The sequence below is a fragment of the Corvus brachyrhynchos genome, unplaced genomic scaffold (genome assembly GCF_000691975.1).
Source record: "Corvus brachyrhynchos isolate BGI_N302 unplaced genomic scaffold, ASM69197v1 scaffold90, whole genome shotgun sequence".
Lineage (NCBI taxonomy): Eukaryota > Metazoa > Chordata > Aves > Passeriformes > Corvidae > Corvus > Corvus brachyrhynchos.
In genome coordinates this window covers 5,685,495-5,704,154 of record NW_008236932.1, presented here as the reverse complement: position 1 = coordinate 5,704,154, position 18,660 = coordinate 5,685,495, and the positions used below count along the sequence as shown (strand labels likewise).

The 18,660-nt window shown below is 39.3% G+C and overlaps 1 long non-coding RNA gene across 1 annotated transcript; it reads right to left on the bottom strand.

The window, feature by feature from the left end:
• Positions 1 to 5,650: 5,650 nt before the first annotated feature.
• Positions 5,651 to 17,709, bottom strand: LOC108445196. The gene is made up of 3 exons (XR_001859960.1): positions 17,699 to 17,709; positions 6,756 to 6,757; positions 5,651 to 5,727 (listed from the first exon to the last, which is right to left on the bottom strand). It is a non-coding gene; the product is annotated as an uncharacterized LOC108445196 (long non-coding RNA).
• Between the last annotated feature and the right edge of the window lie 951 nt (positions 17,710 to 18,660).

The window sequence follows — 18,660 nt, the reverse complement described above, 5'->3', positions numbered from 1 at the left end:
TTGGAAGTTAGAACTTGGGGCCATTTTCACCTTGTTAACTCAGAGGCACACTCTGTGCAGCTATATTATAGATAAGGAATAATAAACATTTGAGTCTGAAGATAAACTCCATGTCTCCTGTGTTTCAATCCAAACTCTGAGTAAAAGAACTCATGAAACAGAGGCAAAGAAAAAAGAAACAAAAAAGAGAAAATTAATACTGCCTCTTCCATTGCATTCAGTCAAGGAAAGGCAAATTCATGAAAGTATGAAGCTGCTTTACATTACTTGTTTTGCACCACTTGCACACACTCACATTTATCTGTAATCTTCCATTTGCAGTGACACTTTATCAGTTATCATATAGCCAGGCTCATCAGTGTCAAGATCTCAAGAAAAATAAAAATCACACAGGTAAAATACATGTTTGGAATGTGCATGTAAAGTTCAAATTCCTAAACATACTACCTTTCCCTCCTGTTTACTCAAACTAAATGAGTGTGTTTTGTTTGGAGAGTAGTTCAGAAAAGAAATGGGGGAAGTGAAGAAGGCAGAAATCTGGTTCCCAGGGCATTTATACTCCAGGCTCAGATCTTCAGTTTGGGGTTTTCAGTTTTTAAATTCCTGACATAAGAAAGATTTAATAATTCATACATTATATTAAGGGCTGAGTTATAACTTCAACAAGTTGGCATTACAAAACTGTCAAAAATGTAACAGCTCCTGCCTTCTATAATTTCAGCTGCTTCTGATGAATTATAGGGAAATGCCTTATTGGTGTGCAGTGCTACCAATTATCTGACAGAGCCAGAGTGTATATCCAGCTAATCAGAAATAAGAGCACAGAATTAAATCTCCCATGTGAAATTCATCATTTACATACTTATTATTCAGAAATTATAATAAGGCTAATGAGAGGCTCACATGGTGCCTTTAAAAGTCAAGCCAATCTTACTGTGAATTTTCAGCAGATAAAGCTTCCCTGGTACACAGTAGTCAAAAGATAAATTCTGTTGATTACAGTTTAGTTTAATTAAACATTACAAGTTATTTGTATGGATCCATACATGCTTTGCATGAAGGGATTAGTTACATAAGTTGGAACTGTCTCAAGAGAAGTAATGGAGACAGGGCAGACAGTTAAACAAAAACACATAAGGAAGGTTATTTTTGCATCCATATGGGTACAAGCACAATAAGACGCAAAAGGAAAAAAAATCATGGAAACTTATTTTGGAGGGTGAATGCTGCTTTAAAATCCCTGTGCAGCACAGCCACATGCTGCACATGCAAGATGCAGGGCAGATGGCACATTGTGACCTCATGGTCAAACAGTTCCCCACCTCCAGTATGAACATGATCCACCTGTCTCATCCTCACTGTAGATAAAAAGGAGCTCTCCAGAGGCTGCTCAGGTTGCTGATGCTGGCACCTGACCCTTTCCTTGTATTTATAACACAAGTTACAGCTCATTGTGGGCATTCAGACTTGACATTAGTGGGTACCTTTTCCAGACACTGAAATGTGTCATAATCAGCTGTCATCGCTGACTTCATTTTCCAGGCACACCTTGATTACCATACATTACCTCAATCACAAAAACACAAAGAGAAAACTTGACCATCTACCCCTTCTCCCAGAAGAGGCATTTAAATTTATATGTGTGACCCTCCATGACCAGGAATATGATTGTGTTTCCCTGGGCTCCTTTCCAAATGCTGTCTCTCTCTTTTCTTTGGAAAAAAATGTTTTGAAACTGTTTGTTATAATAGTAATTAAAACAAAAAAACAAAAACAAAACAACAACAACAAAAAAAACCCCAAACCACAAAAAATAAAGGCACAAAACCAACCTGCTTGCTGTCACATAGTCACTTGGGATTGCCTTGTGTTGTGTTGCCGTAAGGGGTTTCCTTTGCCCATGATCTGCTCACAGCCAGCACTTTATTTCCACTTCTATGTATTTCATAACAGCACTTGCCACAAGGAAAGATTAGTCCAGTGCCAGCAGAATAAAATAACGTGATAAAGGCACTATTAGCTGTGGTCTTTAAGTACCTTTTCTTTCCAATATTCTCTCTTCCTGATGTCCTCTGCAATAGATAAGGAAGCAAAGTCAAATCAAGTAACTCTTTGCAACTGAGATCATCTTCAGCCAGAAAATTCAACCGCTTTCAAAATATGTTCCCAAATAATTTTTAATTTGGTGACTGGTAGCAGTTTTGTCACAAGATGTTCAGTAGGTTTAAAATTGGACATATTTTACCGAGGGCAACTATTAACTCAGTAAGAGCAGAGAAAAAAAACTTACTCATCACTTTCTCAGCTAAGACTGATTGAGATAAGTAGCTGACGATCTACAGTAGCATACACTAATCCATCTAAAAGCTGTCCATTTCCACTTGTAATGACAAAGGGCTCTGGTCTGATTGAAGAAAAGCCTGGGTTTTGCAATCACCTTCTTTACACATGTAATTCAGATTCATTGGGTTCTCCCTGCCAGCAGGAAGAGAGCTCTCCTGTCTGGCCCCACAAGCCAGAGAATCCTGTACCATGTAAACCAGGGACAAGGACCCAGTGCAATGAAGACTGTAAAGTGCACCACTAGCGCTGTTCCCATGCTAGGCCAGGCATGCCACGGTGAGACCCCCAGAGGTCCTGGGAGCCCCTGCAAGGTGATGGGCTGCAGTCAGGCAAGTGCAGCCCTCAGAGCATCAGCCACACTTTAGGTGAAGCTGCCATGCTTCTGCTCCTGCTGTTGGTGTGCTCACTGACATTGAGAACTAGACTTCATCACCAGAGACTCCTCTGGCATCACCCCACAAGTCAGTGGAGTAACACCTACAGAGAATTTTGCCTTGCAGCCTTAGTTGTAATGGATGGTTTTCATTACTTTGGTTCATTTTTCACATCCCCACAAGTGTTGTTCTCCTTGCAAATCACATACTTGGTTTTCATAAGTGTCTGCATTTAATTAGCCTCAAATTAGAAACCTGCAGCACTGCTGTAAAGCAAATACTTAGATAGTAGTGAAGGACCAGAATAAAAAAGGGGTTTTTTTTCCCTGAAGGAAATCATTCACAGCTGCAGTAGCAGGGAATGACACTTTAAAGGGATTATACTGTAAACAGTAACAATCTTTATTGGTGGTGTCCGAAAAAGTTGCCACACTCAGATATCAAAAATACCCCTCAAGGCTACACAGCTATGGAATTTTTCTCACTTTTCATATGTAAAACAAAAAAATTAGCCACATAAAAAAATAACCTGAGTAAAAGATTGACTGGTAAACATATTTTTCATATTCAAGAGAACATGAATTAAAAGAAGATTATTTTGTTGCTGGAAAAATAATTATATATTTCAAGTTTTGGGAAATAGTTTCATCAAAAATGAAAAATTGTTTAGAATAAGAAAATGTCTATGTTATTAAAAATTTTTCACCGCAGCTGTCTGTGTTCCCCAAATCCTATATTTAAGTGAAAAAGATACATTTTCAAAGTTAAGGAAAGAACTACACACCTAGTTGGTGCTATGAAGTCCCTTGTGCTTTTGAAGTGCAACATGAAACAGGCACAGAGAAGCAAGCTGATTTTCAGTGGTGAAATTCTTGGAGCATCTTTAGACATTTATGTGGCCATGAGGAGAGCTAGGCAGGGGACCTGACACCCCCATGGCAATTACAAGGTAAAGGTCATTTGCCAGTCTGGGCATGCCCTGGGCAGAGAATCTCATGCACAGTCTTGCAGAGATTTCCTCTGTGGAGGAACATCTTCAGCAGTCCTTGACCCTCTGTGCTCGCCTGCCCCTGCAATGTATCAGCATGGGCTTTTGTGAAGCTGCATGGTGAACCAAAAGGAGGAGCTGATTTGAAGAATGAGAGGCCTTCTTTTCAGCTGTATTGTTTCCTTGATGCAACACAACCACAGCAAGGGCTGTGCTGGAAGAGCTCAGTGGCCACTGGAACAAGACCTTATGAGGACAGGATGAGGACGCCTGGTTTGTTCAGCCTGGAGAAGATACTGGGAATTGTCTTAGCCCAGGTGCACCTTGCACTTGGTCTTGTTAAACCTCATGAGATTCCCATGGACCCACTTCTCCATCTTGTCCAGGTCCCTCTGGATGGCAATTCTGAACTTCAGGTGTGTCAGCAGCACCACTCAGCTTTGGATCATCTGCAAATGTGCTGAGGCTGCACTCGATCCATTTGTCTGTGTCACTGATGAAAATATTAAATAACAATGGTCTTGATACAGACCCCTGAGGGACACCTCTTGTCACTGATGTCCATTGGGACTCTGAGATGTTGACCATTACCCTCTGGACGTGGCTGTCCACTCACTTTCCTATCTGTCTAACAGTCCACTCATCAAATCCCCCACTCTCCAATTTGGAGAGAAGAACATTGGGGCGGCCGTGTCAAAGACTTTACATAAGTCCAGATATCTGACATCTGTAGTCCTTTCCTTATCCACTGATGCAGTCACCCCATCATAGAAGGCCACTAGATTGACCAGACAGGATTTTCCCCTGGTGATGCCATGCTGACTGTCTCGAATCACCTCCCTGTCCTCCCTGTGCCTCAGCTCAGCTTCTAGGAGGATCTGTTCCATGATCTTCCCAGGCACAGAGGGAAAGCTCACAGGTCAGTAGTTCCCAGGGTCCTCCTTTCTGCTCTTTTTAAATATGGGTACAATATTTTCTCTTTTCCAGACACGTAGAGCTTCACCTGACTTCCGTGACTTTTCAAGTATGATGGAGAGTGACTTGGCAATTACATCAGCCAACACCTTCAGGACACTCTGATACATCTCATCAGGCCCCATGGAGTTATGCACATTTGGGTTCCTCAGGTGGTCACCTTCTCCTATCTGTTGTTGCCAATTTACCAGCACAGGTTATTGGCCTGCCTTTTCCAGTTAACATACCTGTAAGAAGGCCTTCCTGTTGCTCTTTACATCCCTTGCCAGGTTCAGTTCCAGCTTCGTCTTTGAGGACAATGTGGGGAACCAGACTGGAGGAATTGAATCAGATGCCAAAAACATTTATGGAAAACATGGAGAGTTTGAGGCTTTATTGCTGGATTAATTTCTTGACACAGATCATGGCATAGCTGCTGAACAGCTGTGCTGTCACAAATCCCAGGAAATGCAAGTGTAAGAAGGAGGTTGTTTTTTAACATTCTAAACACTGAAACATGTTCAAATCTGTTTACTCACATTAACGTATTTAAAACATATTAAATGCGTGAGCTTAATACTGTGCCAGAGTAGGAAACCCCAGCAGCTGAAGCTCATCCTTTCTTAACCAAAGCACCATTCCCCCAGGAACTTGTTTGTGACTAGAACTTCATAAGCAAACTGCATAAATTGCAACATGAATTAAAATTATTCTACTCATATCAATGTGGTTCATGTGAGTTGCTTCATCTGACAATCCAGGCCAGCATCATCACTCTGGTCAGATGAAACAGCAGCATTCAATCAGTAGCCTCAGTTCTTCTCTACAGGAGTTGTTCTCCTGTAGTTCTCCTTTTCCTTCCCTCTCACATCATTGCCCTCAGCATCTAATACTGGGCAGAGGAATAACTGACTAATTTACTGGCATAATTTTTACCTCTGCATAGCTCTGCAGCAATATTCTCCTTCCTTTCCCTCCGCAGAATCATAGAATCATAGAATAGTTTGGGTTGGAAGGGGCCTTAAAGACCATTTTGTTTCAACCCCCACTCCATGGACAAGGACACCTCTCATTAAACCATGTTGCTCAATGCCCCATCCAATCTGGCCTTGAACACTCCCAGGGATGGGACATCCACAAGTTCTCCAGACAACCTGTTCCAGTGTTTCACCCCTCTCACAGGAAAAAACTTTTTCTTATAACTGATCTGAACCTACTCATTCAGTTTGAATCCATTCCCCCTTGTCTACCACTACATGCTTTAGTAAATAATCCCACTCCAGATTTCTTGTAGCCCCTTTCAGGTACTGGAAGGCTGCAGTGAAGGCTCCCTGGAGCCTTCCTTTCTTCAGGATGAAAAGTCCCAATGCTCTCAGCCTGTCTTTGCAGGAGAGGTGTTCCAGGCCTCTAATAATATTCATGGCCTTCTTTCTCATGTAAGTTAAATATTATCTAATAGATGTGGCCCTAAATAGATGTGTTCTCTTTAAGCTCATTTTTTTCTGTTCAGGCAATAGCTTCTCTCTGAGGCAATTGTCTTCTCTACTTGTTTTAGCTGGCTCATATTGAACCTTGCAGATTATTTTTTTAAACTGTATTCCCTATTGCATGAGAGCCAAAATATAGAAGTGGCCACATCCTCTCATTCTGTAGTCCTAGATCCTACGTAAATAGCACAGAAATGGTTATTTTTCATTCTCTGTCTTCCTTTTCTTCTTTGACTGATACAGAAAATACCAAAAAGCATTGGGTGCAGCAGCTTTCAGCCAAACCTTATTAAAAGGAATTTATTTTACATATAAATTAACAATTTGAGCTTTCCATTCCTTGTGACTCCCTGCTTCATCTTAACAAGGATTCCCTGTTGTAACAGCAAATGTTAATTTTAGTGGTTTTAACTTGCTTTTTGGCCAGAAATGGACAAAATCCTTGTATATTTTTTCTGTTCATCTGGCTCTTTCCATCATTCCTATCAGAGTGTTTCATTGCTGCTTGAATGTCTTCTCCAGAGGATATGTGTTTTCACCTGGTATCAGCGTAATGTCCATATCTGATTCCCAGCCTCTGGTACTTCTCTCACATTACTATGTCTGCACTCCTTGTCCTAGCAGAGATTAAGGCTGTCCCTTCAGTGGCTTTACAGAAGGACCACAAAGCTTTGTTTTGTCTCCATGTTTTTTCCCACCATCCCTTTTACTGGTTTTGCCAGTAAGAGCTACACACTATACGCCAGTGAAAATGCTTCCTCTTGGCATAGGGAATTTTAATGATAGAGGGTTTGTGAACAAGGTTGTCATTCCCAATTATAATTAAAGACAATTAAAATTATAATTAAACAGTGGTGGATCAGAGTGACCCTGTGAGCAGGTGGCTGGTGAGCAGTCCAAGTCAATGAAGTACAGTTGGTGTTTTACGTCCAACTCAGCTGCAACAAAGCCAACAGTAATGGTGCTGGAGCTCTGTACCTTTGAAGTAGCTACAAGATTAGATTCCTTAGAAGTGTAAAAACATTCGCTGGAAACAGTTTTTCCTTAAAATCATGAAACTAGAACTATTTGGAAGATTAAAGGCAATTTCAGTACTTAAAGAGAATAACTGAAATATCAAGGGAACTTCCCCAAAGAAATTGTTGATAAAGTGAGGATCCTAACACTGGGCCCCAGATGACTCTACATCTATGTCTGTTTTTTCATTCAGGCATAATGTATACCAAAGTAACAGCTATTGAACATATTGCTACTTTCACCCTCAGTTCCTTTTCTGTGAAGATTTAGAAATATATTTGCTGCTTGTTACAAATGAGAGAGGGGCTGCTGTTATTCTGTGTCATCCTTTACATAATGCTAATACTAACTCTTATTAAAAAAGAGTTTTGTTGGGGTTTTGTTTTGGTTTTTTTCATAATTGCATCACTCTGTAAAGGATAAAATGCCAGATGTGAAAGGTCTAAAGAAAAAGTAGTTCTTTCCAGTTGAAGCCAAACACCGTGTGTGTCTTACACCTTACTCAAAGGGCTGGCCATGGTAAAAAAATATAACATCATTTCTACCCATTTAAAAAGATGAGCCTAAATGGAGACAGTAATCTTTATTCTTGGAATTTTTTCTACATGTTCCTCCACTGAAAATATTTTTAAAATAGACAAGAAAGGTAGATCATTGGAAAAGATATATTAATCTCTAAATAATACGCAGAAGTAATAACAAATTTTTATTAAAAATATATGAATGGCCCACGTTCTTCAATTGCTTCCCTCCTTCCTTCCTCTTCTCAGCTGAAAGTTTCTTCTATTTTAATAGTGGGTTGACATGAGCTTCCAATTAAGAATCATTTTATCATGGCTTAACATTTAAACAATTATGTCTTGAAATACTGACTTTTCTGCCCATAGAAGATGCCAAATTTCTGCCAGAGAGCCTTGGGACAACTTGCTAGCCGCAAGCAATCAGAGCCTGGGACCCAGTGACTCTGGAGGTTACTCATGTTCATGCCAATCACATTAACTAAAGTCATGGTTATAATAAAGCCAAGTGGCACAGTTTATTTTGGTTACTGACATATGTAAAGTGGTTTTCTTAAAGATGAACTATCTAAAGATTAGATTTGCATACACTCATACTCTGTCCACATCTGCTGCTTGCTACATCTTTTTATTTCTGTAGCTAGCATGTTGTGAGAAAAGCACAAAAAAAAATCCAGATCTCATAATCATCTTTTTGAGGTTTCTCATAGTAGCTGGGCTCAAAAATAGAATTTGAAAGATTTATGTTATTTAAAGTGAAGTGATGAATAGTTTTGTGAAAAAGAGAACAATTTTTGAATAATGGCAAGTTTCTTGCACATGTACTCACACCCTGTGTACTTCAGGAGGGAATTCTACAGATATTTTCATTATTTCTAAACCCATTTTTTTTTCCAGATTGACAAAACCTCACTGACAGTGAGTTAGGAAGAGTAGTAGTTAGTGAAATTTCATTCCATAGATTTCTCTTGAATGACTCACTGTACTAATACTGAAACTATCACCACTGTGCTACTCTCTTTTTGCACTCCACTTATGATTTCCAAATCACATGCTAATTTTTGAACATCTCCCAGAATGACAGAGCTGTGCAGATGGCCATGTAAATGCTTCCACTGTAAATACTCAGGCAAACATGCATTCACGCCCTTATTTCTGATATTTTACTTAGCATTGAACATTCTTCTGAACAAAAACTTGCTTTCAGAAACATTTGGAGAACATAAATGAAAAGAATTCTGAACACCATGGAAGCTGATTCGTGGTTTCTATTCAAAAAACTGCTAGTGAAGGCTTCTAAAACAGCTACAATCATGAGCATATTCTTCCCCCCATGACCCAGATTAGAAGAAGAAGTACATGGGTAACTTTAAACATGAAAATAGTGTCAGTTGCTCACAGATTTATGTATGCAATTACATTTCTTTCTTACCCAGGAGCTTTATGATTTTTATTCATGTTTACCTTTTCCTGAAATTTTATGAGAAATCTTTAGGAATGGCATAAATGCAGTGACTTAATGCAAGTGTTAATCAGTCACAAACTTTAATGTCATTATGCAAGGGAGAAAGAATGATACTGGAACAAGAGAAGCAGATAAACAAAAGGAAAGATATAAATGAAGGGTAGCCGTGGAAAAAGAACATATAGCCAGCATGACTGTCAGTGTAAGAATATAAATGTAAAGTCAATTATTAGAAGGTTTAAAAGGCCAATCAATATAGAAATTGCTTGAAGTAATTCCAGGGGTAGAATTGCTCGATGATAATAAACAAGATGAGGATCCTTCAACAGGATGAAGTGCTGCTAGGAAAAGAAAGTCTGTACGTGAACTGAAGAAAAAACACAAAATTTAGTGACTAAGAAGGAGTCACTGTAACTGTGACTCAACAACTGAACATCAGAACAGATTATTTGATTAATTGTCCAATAACTGCATTGCATTACATATTTCTGAATTATTTCCTTTAATTTCTTTATTCTGCATCCACTCAGAGCTTCTTCCTTTAGGAGAAAAATAGGGATAAATTTATAATAAAAGTCATAAAGAAACCAAACATTAAAGAAGTTAATTGTGTACCTTTTATAACAGGGTATCCAGAAAAACACTAAAGAAATATTTGAAATAGCTGTTTTAAAAAAACCCCAAACAGATGTTTTGCCAGTGAAGGAGTTTAGAGTGGTGTTGGATTTCAGATAATTTTGAGTACAGTCAGTCAACCCAAAATTTTTAATCAATTATTTACGTTATTCTTCCACAAATCCTACAGATACAACCCACTCAGCCCTCTGCTCCATGAGTGTTATAGTCAGGTGGCACAGCAGTAGTAGGTCGATTACTCAGAAAGCAAACACCTGTCTAAGATAGCGATGTTGGCTCCAGCTTGTTTTGCTGTCTGTGACACAGTGCACTAGGAAGTTGGTTCAGGGATAAGAAAACTAACCAAAGATAGCCCTTTGTTGAGGAAGTAGGAGAAACAGAAGAAATGAATAGGAGAGCACAAAGTTGGAGCTACAGCTTTAATGGAAGACAGCTTGAGGATACAAGGTATAGGGTACGAAAAAAATAAAGGAACAAGAGCTGAAGTAGGTTGCTTGGGACTATCAGCATGCAAAGCTACCTTTTAGACAAACAATTGTGATGCCCACCTCTCCGTCTTTCTTGAGTCCCCTTGTATAGCAACCAAAGAGCTGGACTTCATCAGTAAAGAGTGGTTGCAAAAACATGAGTTGGAAACACTTTTTCCTTCTCTGGTATCATAAACTTTCATACTTCTGCTCCTGGCATAAACCAATGGCCACAGTAACACACCTACTCTGCCTTCATAAATCCAGGGAGCAGAGTCCATGATGTGGGGTGAAGATGCCAGTAACAACCTTATTCCATTAAAGGGAGGGTGATGTCTATGCAGCAACTGGATAGGTAAGATTCTCCTTCCTACTTTTCCATGAGGCTTCACAGATGGCCAGATAAGCTTCCAAGACTGTCTCCTGAGAGACCATGAGCACAGTCTTCCATAATGAAATATTTTAATGGTGTTTAATGCATCCTCCTTTCCAGTAAACCATAAGCAAAGAAGCTTATACTGAAGGCATGAATGTTAAGACCATAGAGTCACTTGCGTTTTCATCTTCCTCCACTAATAATCAGCAGCAAAGGGAAAAGAAGCTGCAACCTGAACACAAAGACAAAATGAATAACAATAACACTAGCAATAATAATAGCTGTAACAACAGCAAAAATAGAATTAGACTTCAGTTGACATCTATGACCCAGAAGGAGAATTTAGATAAGGCAATTAAGTGGGCATGTTTTGTGTTGTTGGGATTCATTTTCATCGGGTTTAAACAAAAAACATACAGGGACTGTCATATTTTCTTAAACCAAAATTTTAAAATGTTCAAGCTACTAAAAAGGTAGAATATTCCGTGCTCAATTCAATCCATTTTAGCCATCGGCAGTTATTGTTGAGTGCATAGCTACATGCTTCACATTCAAAAAAAGCAAAAAGCCCATATGTTTGTGAGAACAGTATTAGTAATTTGTTTTTCCTCTGGAAACACTATTTTTTGATAGCAACAAATGAGCACACTACACACACTTGTAGTAACGTATTATAATCTACACTAAAACAAGATGTCTCCTGATTACTTTCTTACCTGAAGATCAAGGACTGGACTCCAAATTATCTTCTCTGTTCAACTTAGCTTTCAGACTCTGAAGTTTGAAGGTGTATAAACCTTTCTGACTAGAAGATATCAATTTTTCTTTTTAAAAATTAAATCACTTGGAGCAAGAATCTGGAGTGAGAGGAACAATGATTTGGACACAGGCTCCCTTATGAAATAGTCTGAGGAGGCTCAGCAAAGCTGCATTTGCTCTAGTGTTTCCAACAAATATTCCTACAGAAAGTCAGAAAATATCAGTAGACACAATCTGGCTGTTAAAAAATGTAGAAAAGTGAAAAGGAAACTTGCAGAGAATGGTCTCTTTTGCCTGTCATTTTCTGATAATGGGAATGTACTGAAGAATAGTGCTACTGATGAACATAATCTGTAACCTGTATGGGCTTTCACTGAGATTTGGGGAATTTTTAATTCTGTATGGTTCCTCTTCCTCCTTAGAGGTGTTTCTCCAGCTTCAGAAAAACTCACCCTTTAGTTTTAGAAGAGATTTTTGTCTTTCAATTCAATGCAAACATTTATTGTCTCTGGAATAATAAAAGTCCCATTTATTGACTGTGGAATAATAGCTCAGAAATAATCTCTTTGGAATACATATGTCAATGCCATTAGTGCATCTTGTCACTAATGGATTCTTGAGTATTTTTTTTTTAAAGCATGTGACCAGTATAAACAGAAATTGGAACAGATCTTCTGTCCTGTAGATATGTGACATATAGCCACTTTTATGAATTTATTTTGCCTGGTTTTTTACATTATTAGTTTAGTTTAGTTTCAAAGCCTTAGAAACTTGGTAATTTAATTTGTACCACAGGAAAAAATTACTATTCTGTGCCTTTTGAGTGGTGGGAACAATCTAATTAATAACACTAACAGATAGGCATTTCCTTCTAGCAGCAATTTATAATCCAAGAAATTTACCTTGAAGCCAGAAGCACTGTGTTGGATCAGCACACCCAGAATACAGCCAATCAACAGCATAATCTTCCATTAAACACTTCCATCTTGAAAACAGATTCCATGGCCTTGCATATGTGGGATCTCAAACACTCATATGAGATATTTCACATTTCTTTCTGTCTTTGTTTTTTGTCAAACATGACTGCATTTCACAGCTATAAAAATTGGGTACTGGGAAACAGTTCATTTCTTCCTCACACAGACATCCTTGTAGAATAACCCAAGAGCTATTTGGCATCTGAATTAGTTTTGGTGCTCCATGCCTTAAATTCTTGCTGGTTAGACTTGCAATTTACTCTAACTGTGCAATCCACAAGGCAAGTGACTATCAGACTGCCAAACCGCAGGACACTGTTCCGACAAATACCATGTTACTGTACACTCCGCTGCCATTTTTCTAATGTAAACCAGGTCACCCTCTGCACTGGTCAGTGTCCTCAGTAAAATGATGCTTCAGAGTCCTGCCTATCCCAAGGCTGCTGTATTTTAGCCCCTGCTAGTCCCAAAAAGTTAAACAGGAACCTGACATGAAAAAAAGATTTGGGAAGGTTCAGTAACTGCAGGACAGAGACAACTACGCCAGCTACTTGTTTTAAAGAGTTTCTGGTTTTGCCTTGCTTCTAGTTATGAGGAGTGAGGTACTAATAGCCCACCATTCAGAGTCCTGAAACAAAAAAATAGAAAAAAGAACTAAAAAAAAGGAAAGAGGTAGATAAGCATGGAACTTTTTTGACAGAACAGGTGTGTTAAGCATTTACAGGAAGCTCTTTTGTGCAGTTAAAAATAGCTAGAGACAAAGGAGGTGGATGATGCTAGAAGTCAGCTGGTAGGGACACCAAGCTCTGTGGGGATTGGGGTGGGGGGTGGAGGTTAGACTTAGTGGGTTTTCTTCTGTTCCGAAATCAGCCAAAACTGTGTGATCAATTAGCAGAGGGTGAGCTGTGCAGAAGAAAGATGTATGGGGAGGGAATACACAAAAAGGGGAGAAGAAGACAGGAGAGAGGGAGGGGACAAGTCAGAGGCAGACAAACGAGAGTGCAAATGAAAGCTTTCCTTGCATTGCTGGGTACAGTCAGGGTGATACAATTCTATGTGAGCAAATAATGTTAAAGATAAAGCCCAGATATTGTGCTATAGATTTTTTACTTAAAAATTCACTCAATATATCCCCAGATTTTACTTATTACACAACTGAAGGAAAAGAACCATATTTTTCAGCACAATGGTCTGCTACCGGCACATCACTTTTTCTGGAAATATACTTGACTGATTACGTATGAACAGAGACTCTATCTGCTGCAGTTTGAGCAGAACTCCGAGATACAGAATTTCATATTCACAAACACGTCCGTGATACTGCCCTGATTAAACAAAGGCTAATGATGGAAACTCGGTGTAGCTTGCAAGGACTACAGATGGCTCTGGGACTCTGGTGCAAGAGGGTGTAGAAAGTAAAGGGACGTTCTACTAATCCAAATCTCAGGAACTATAGGGAGACTAGGAAGAAGATGAACAAAAGGCAGACAGAAGATCAATATGTCTCTCCTTGAGTCACAGTAGCCAGTTGGTTTTCATGAGGGAATTAAGGGCCAAGTTTCATCATGCGAAAAAAAAAGTGACTAAAAAAAAAGATCTAAAGTCTTAAAAATACCAATTTCTCAAAATAAATAGAATATTAACAGCAACAGTTAGACACAGTGACTAGAACTGAAAGCCTTTACAGGAGAATCTTGTAGAATTGGAATTAAAAGTTTTGAAAATAACTGCAAAGTGGTTAAAAGAAGTGAGAACATAATTTAATTTTGAAGATGATTTAGGAATTCTGAAATTCATTATAATTTTGAAGTTATGAATTTTATCTTTAAAAAAAACCAAAAACACAACAAAACAAAAAAGCCCAACAAAAATAACAAAAACCCAGCCTCTTGGAAGTGTCAAGATGCGATTTTTAAAGGCTTCTAGTTAACCTTTGTGGTGTGTGGGAAAACTGGGTCTTTATTAACAGCTGGAGTCTGGAAACCCTAGAAGTGCTAGTTCCCAAGCTCTGAGCCTGTAAATTACAGACCTTGTCTCCCAGCTCATTTTTATGACTGGCAGCTAGAGTCATAATTGAAACCTCAAAACCTAGAAAACCTCCAATTCCCACTTCGACAAGAAACTGAAGAGTCTGGGAGTTATTTAATCTCCAGCAGGCAGGCAGGGTACAAAGATGTTAAAGAAAGTTGCTGGCAAAATTCAAAACCCTGCCTCACCTATCATACCCTCACAGAAATCAAAATGTCTCTGCAACCATTTGAAATTTGACAAAAATTATTCTCTGATGGAAAAATTGTTCCCTTTGAGAATTTCTCAACTGTCTGTTTAGCAGAGTTGAAACACATCATATTCCAGAGATGAGACACAAGAAATGAATAAAAAAGTTTTTCTGACATACTTTTAATGGCTTCTGAGCTAGTCTCTTGTAAGTCTGTTCTGGTCCTTTAGCTCCACCTGAGACCTTAACAGCTTTATCACAACTGCCTAGCTTCATCAGGTTGGTAACAACCAAGAAATTGTTTTGACACTCAATACTTTCTGTCAAAAACAAGTCTTGTGACTTGCTGCAACAGTGATATGTCATTAAAAGAAAAATACTTATTTCCAAAGTTAAATAAACATTTTCAGCTCATACAACTGCAAGACTGAATCACCTGGTTTGGGAGTATTGAAAAACTATCTTCACTTTATAAAAAATATTCCTAAGACACTAACTGTACAGAGGAGTTATGGTTCAACAATTAGCTTAGCACATCTGACTGCACTGCCAACTGAAAAAAATTTGCCCTCTAAAGCATGCAATGTTTTTGGGGTAGATATTTTCCATCCAGTTGTGGTTTTAAGGTCTTTTTAATTCTAATTATGTAAAAAGCTCATCTTAGAACCAAGATGAGTCTTAAAATCCCAAAGAATTTACTTCCTAGGATTATTTTGCAGTTCCTTTCAAGCACAGTATCAGAAAAAGCTCTAAAAGATTCACTGTTATCATGAGAAAATTAGACAAGATGTCCAGGCATCTTCTTTCACTGAAATTTTGCCTGCCATAACATTGATTCATTTAGCAAAAAGAGCCAGCTAGTGTATACTAGGAACTATCAGAGTTACTTTGGATATGTGGGAACATGCTCATCAGTGTGGATCACCAGTGTGGATCACCAGCTGGGTAAATTACAATCATTTATTTGATTTCAAGTTGCTCCTGTATTTGTTAGGGTTAAAATCAGAAAAGCAATTATGATTCCAATTTGAGAAAGATTTTTTTTCTGCCTTTATTGATGTAGTAAATGAGCCATGGTGTAGACCATCTCAGTATTTCTGTAAGGGAGAAAATAATTAGCATTGCAATTTGAAAAACAGTGACAAAAAATCATTTAGGGCATTATACTTACATAAAGTGGTACCATTTTTCATAAATTATCAAAGTCTGTTGTTACCCTCAGGAAATTTTTAGTGCTACTTCTAAACAGGGATTTTGTCCATAATCTCTTGATTGGGAGGTCCCAGCTAGATACTTCCTGGGTATCCCAGGGAGAGTAGTGACCACATGGGTGGCCAGGGAACCAGTGCTCTGACCAGGACCCTTAGGGATAGAGAAGAACACCAACACAGGAATTCACTTTTCAGAAATGAAGTAAGGGTTAGGCATCACACCTATGAAATGTGAAACAGAGCAAGTTTCTTCAGCTATTTGAATTTAAGTACTTCAATTATCTTGCTCACAGGTTTTTATTTAGGGGCTTGACTTCCACTGAAATCTCACTTCAGCTGCTTTTGTGTATGAGGAATCTAATAAAATGTTAGCATGAGCATGTCCAGTGTTAGTCTTGAAGAGCACCAAGGCTGAAGGGGTTAGTATTTTAGTGTGAAGGGAGGGGCTGGACCGCCTGTGTTGAGAACTATGCCATAGAAACACCCATTCTGAAAAGTGGTGACCTGTTAGAGTTAAGGACAGGAAATGGGAGAAAGAGAGCACTCAAGGGTGTTGTTTCAAGGCTGCTGCTGTGGCAAGTCTATCACTGCATGAGGCAAGCAGAAGGCAAAGTTTCAAGGTTCCTGAGGAATACTCAAGAAGCAAATCTGCAGGAAGAAGATTTGGGATACCAGCTGTGAAGGCAAGCAGTGCAGCAGCTGGTAAGCCCATCAAAAATCAGGGAACAGCAGAGATCCTGTAAATTATCACAGAAATACCCAGTGTGATTTTTCAGAGTGGGAGAAGGAGGTAAGCCTGGACTATAAAACACAGCTGCAGTCACCAATTTTGGCAGCAAGCCAGAGAATTAAAAAATATTCTGTACTCATAAAAAGAAAAAAACTGGACCTCTCAGGTTTTGCTATCAGACCAAAGGATTTCTGCCCTTTCTATGATCTGTGTAGGTGGTGGGTGTGAAGCAATATGGACAAAAAATATGCAGTGTAACAACACCTCCATCAGGAAGGCTCAAGTGGCCATGACTGAAGGAAAGCATGGGGGGTAAGAGCAATCTGTTCAGGCACATCCTGAGTTCGGGAACCCATTCAGCAGGCCCGAGCCTCATCACGACCTGGAAGCCTTCAGCAGCCAGGCAGGCAAGGAGCTGTATTGCCAGGAGAAACCAGTGGAGATTTTGAAGGCCTCAGATAGAACAAGCAACCTGGAGGGTGATGAACATGGACAGAGACAAGGCAGGGATGTTTAATGCATTCTTGCCTCTGTCTTTGACACAGATGATGGACCAAGGGGGTCTCAGTGCCCTGAGCTGAAGGACCATGACTGTGAGAATGATCACCTCCCAGCCGACCCTGAAGCTGTGCGAGATCTGCTGGTCCAGATGCAAATCTACAAATCCTTGGGGCCAGTAGTAACATGGATCTTATAGCAACATGGGAACAGGTTTCATTGCATTAATCTGTGTTGGGGAAAAATTCTGCTTAGTTGAGAAAGAGGACTTATGAATAGTACATACATCATGTATTGGCTGACTAAATTTGCCTACAGTTTCTTTGCTCTGGAAACCTAGACCGAGGGTTGGATTGTAAGAAAACCCACCTCTTATTCATCCATGCATCAAAACCCTAGCATGGATTTATAAATTGTAAGGAAAAGTGTCTCTCACAAGGAGAAAATGTCAATTTTATTAGGAACTTTTGGGATGAGTATGCTCTCTTTGAAGGTGCAGAAAATGTTGTGATTTGTCTCACAAGCCAATTGGCATGAATTATGCACCATCAGAGCATTGCTAGTGGCACACCTGTGTGGAACCTCTGTTTGGGATGATACTCTAGTCCAGTCTAGCAATCTAGCAGGGCGCTTCAGTGTGAGTGCTGAGTGCTGCTGTGTTAATCCAGTGATCCTCCAACCTCTAGAGCTGACCTGCATGCAGCCAGAGTAGTCATATCTTTTCCAGTCTTTTGCACTCCTGGCTCCAGTATATGAAGCATAGACCTGTCTAAACCCAGAAAGTGGTGAAACTGCTTCCTATCTCAGTGGTAATGAGCTGCTGTAGTCCTCTTTTTGATCCTGGTGTTGTCTGACTGGACATCAACAAGCCAATCCATTTCCTGATTGTGCCGTGGTTTTATGTCTACAAAATGTGGCAGCCATTCATAAAGCATTCTTGAACTATGAACTCTCTCATGCAAGCAGTCTTAGCATAATCCCATGAAGTGAGACTTGCTGATTTTTTTCTTACACTTGTCACAGATAAGGGAGGGTAAACCAGCAGAACAGCATGCATAAACTACTGCTTCTCTGCTGACATTCACTTCCACCCCTCAAACACTTCTGTTTCTACTCATCAGCCTATTAAGCAAGTCTTTATCACTTCATTTTCTTCCTATATTCATCCCATGAGTGATGGATGTTATTTTCATGCAGTAATTAAGAGTTGCACTTAATTCCTCCCAGAGATAAGATATTCTGCACAAATGGGAGTTTTGATGCCTTGCCTCACACAGATGAATCTTCTATTCAAGTGACAAAATGGTTTTTCTATTCTTTATTTATAAGTGACTGTTTTTCAGCTTCTAGGGAATAGTGCATAAAGGGTTTGGCTTTAATTTATCTTCTTGGTCTTTCATCTGCTTAATGGCCAACACAGTTTGCTGATTCAATACTTGGAATGTTCCTGAATATACTCCATATATGAATAAGTGTTTGGTCATCAGCTGTTAAGACTTCAGTTATATTTGGAAACAGATGAATCAGGAAGAATCCTTTACTTCATCGCACAGAGACTCTGTCTCTCTGCATTAGGGAGTGCTTGTAGCCAAGATGTTATGGAGCAGGTGTTTGGGGAGGACTTTGGGGAGAGCCTCGTGGC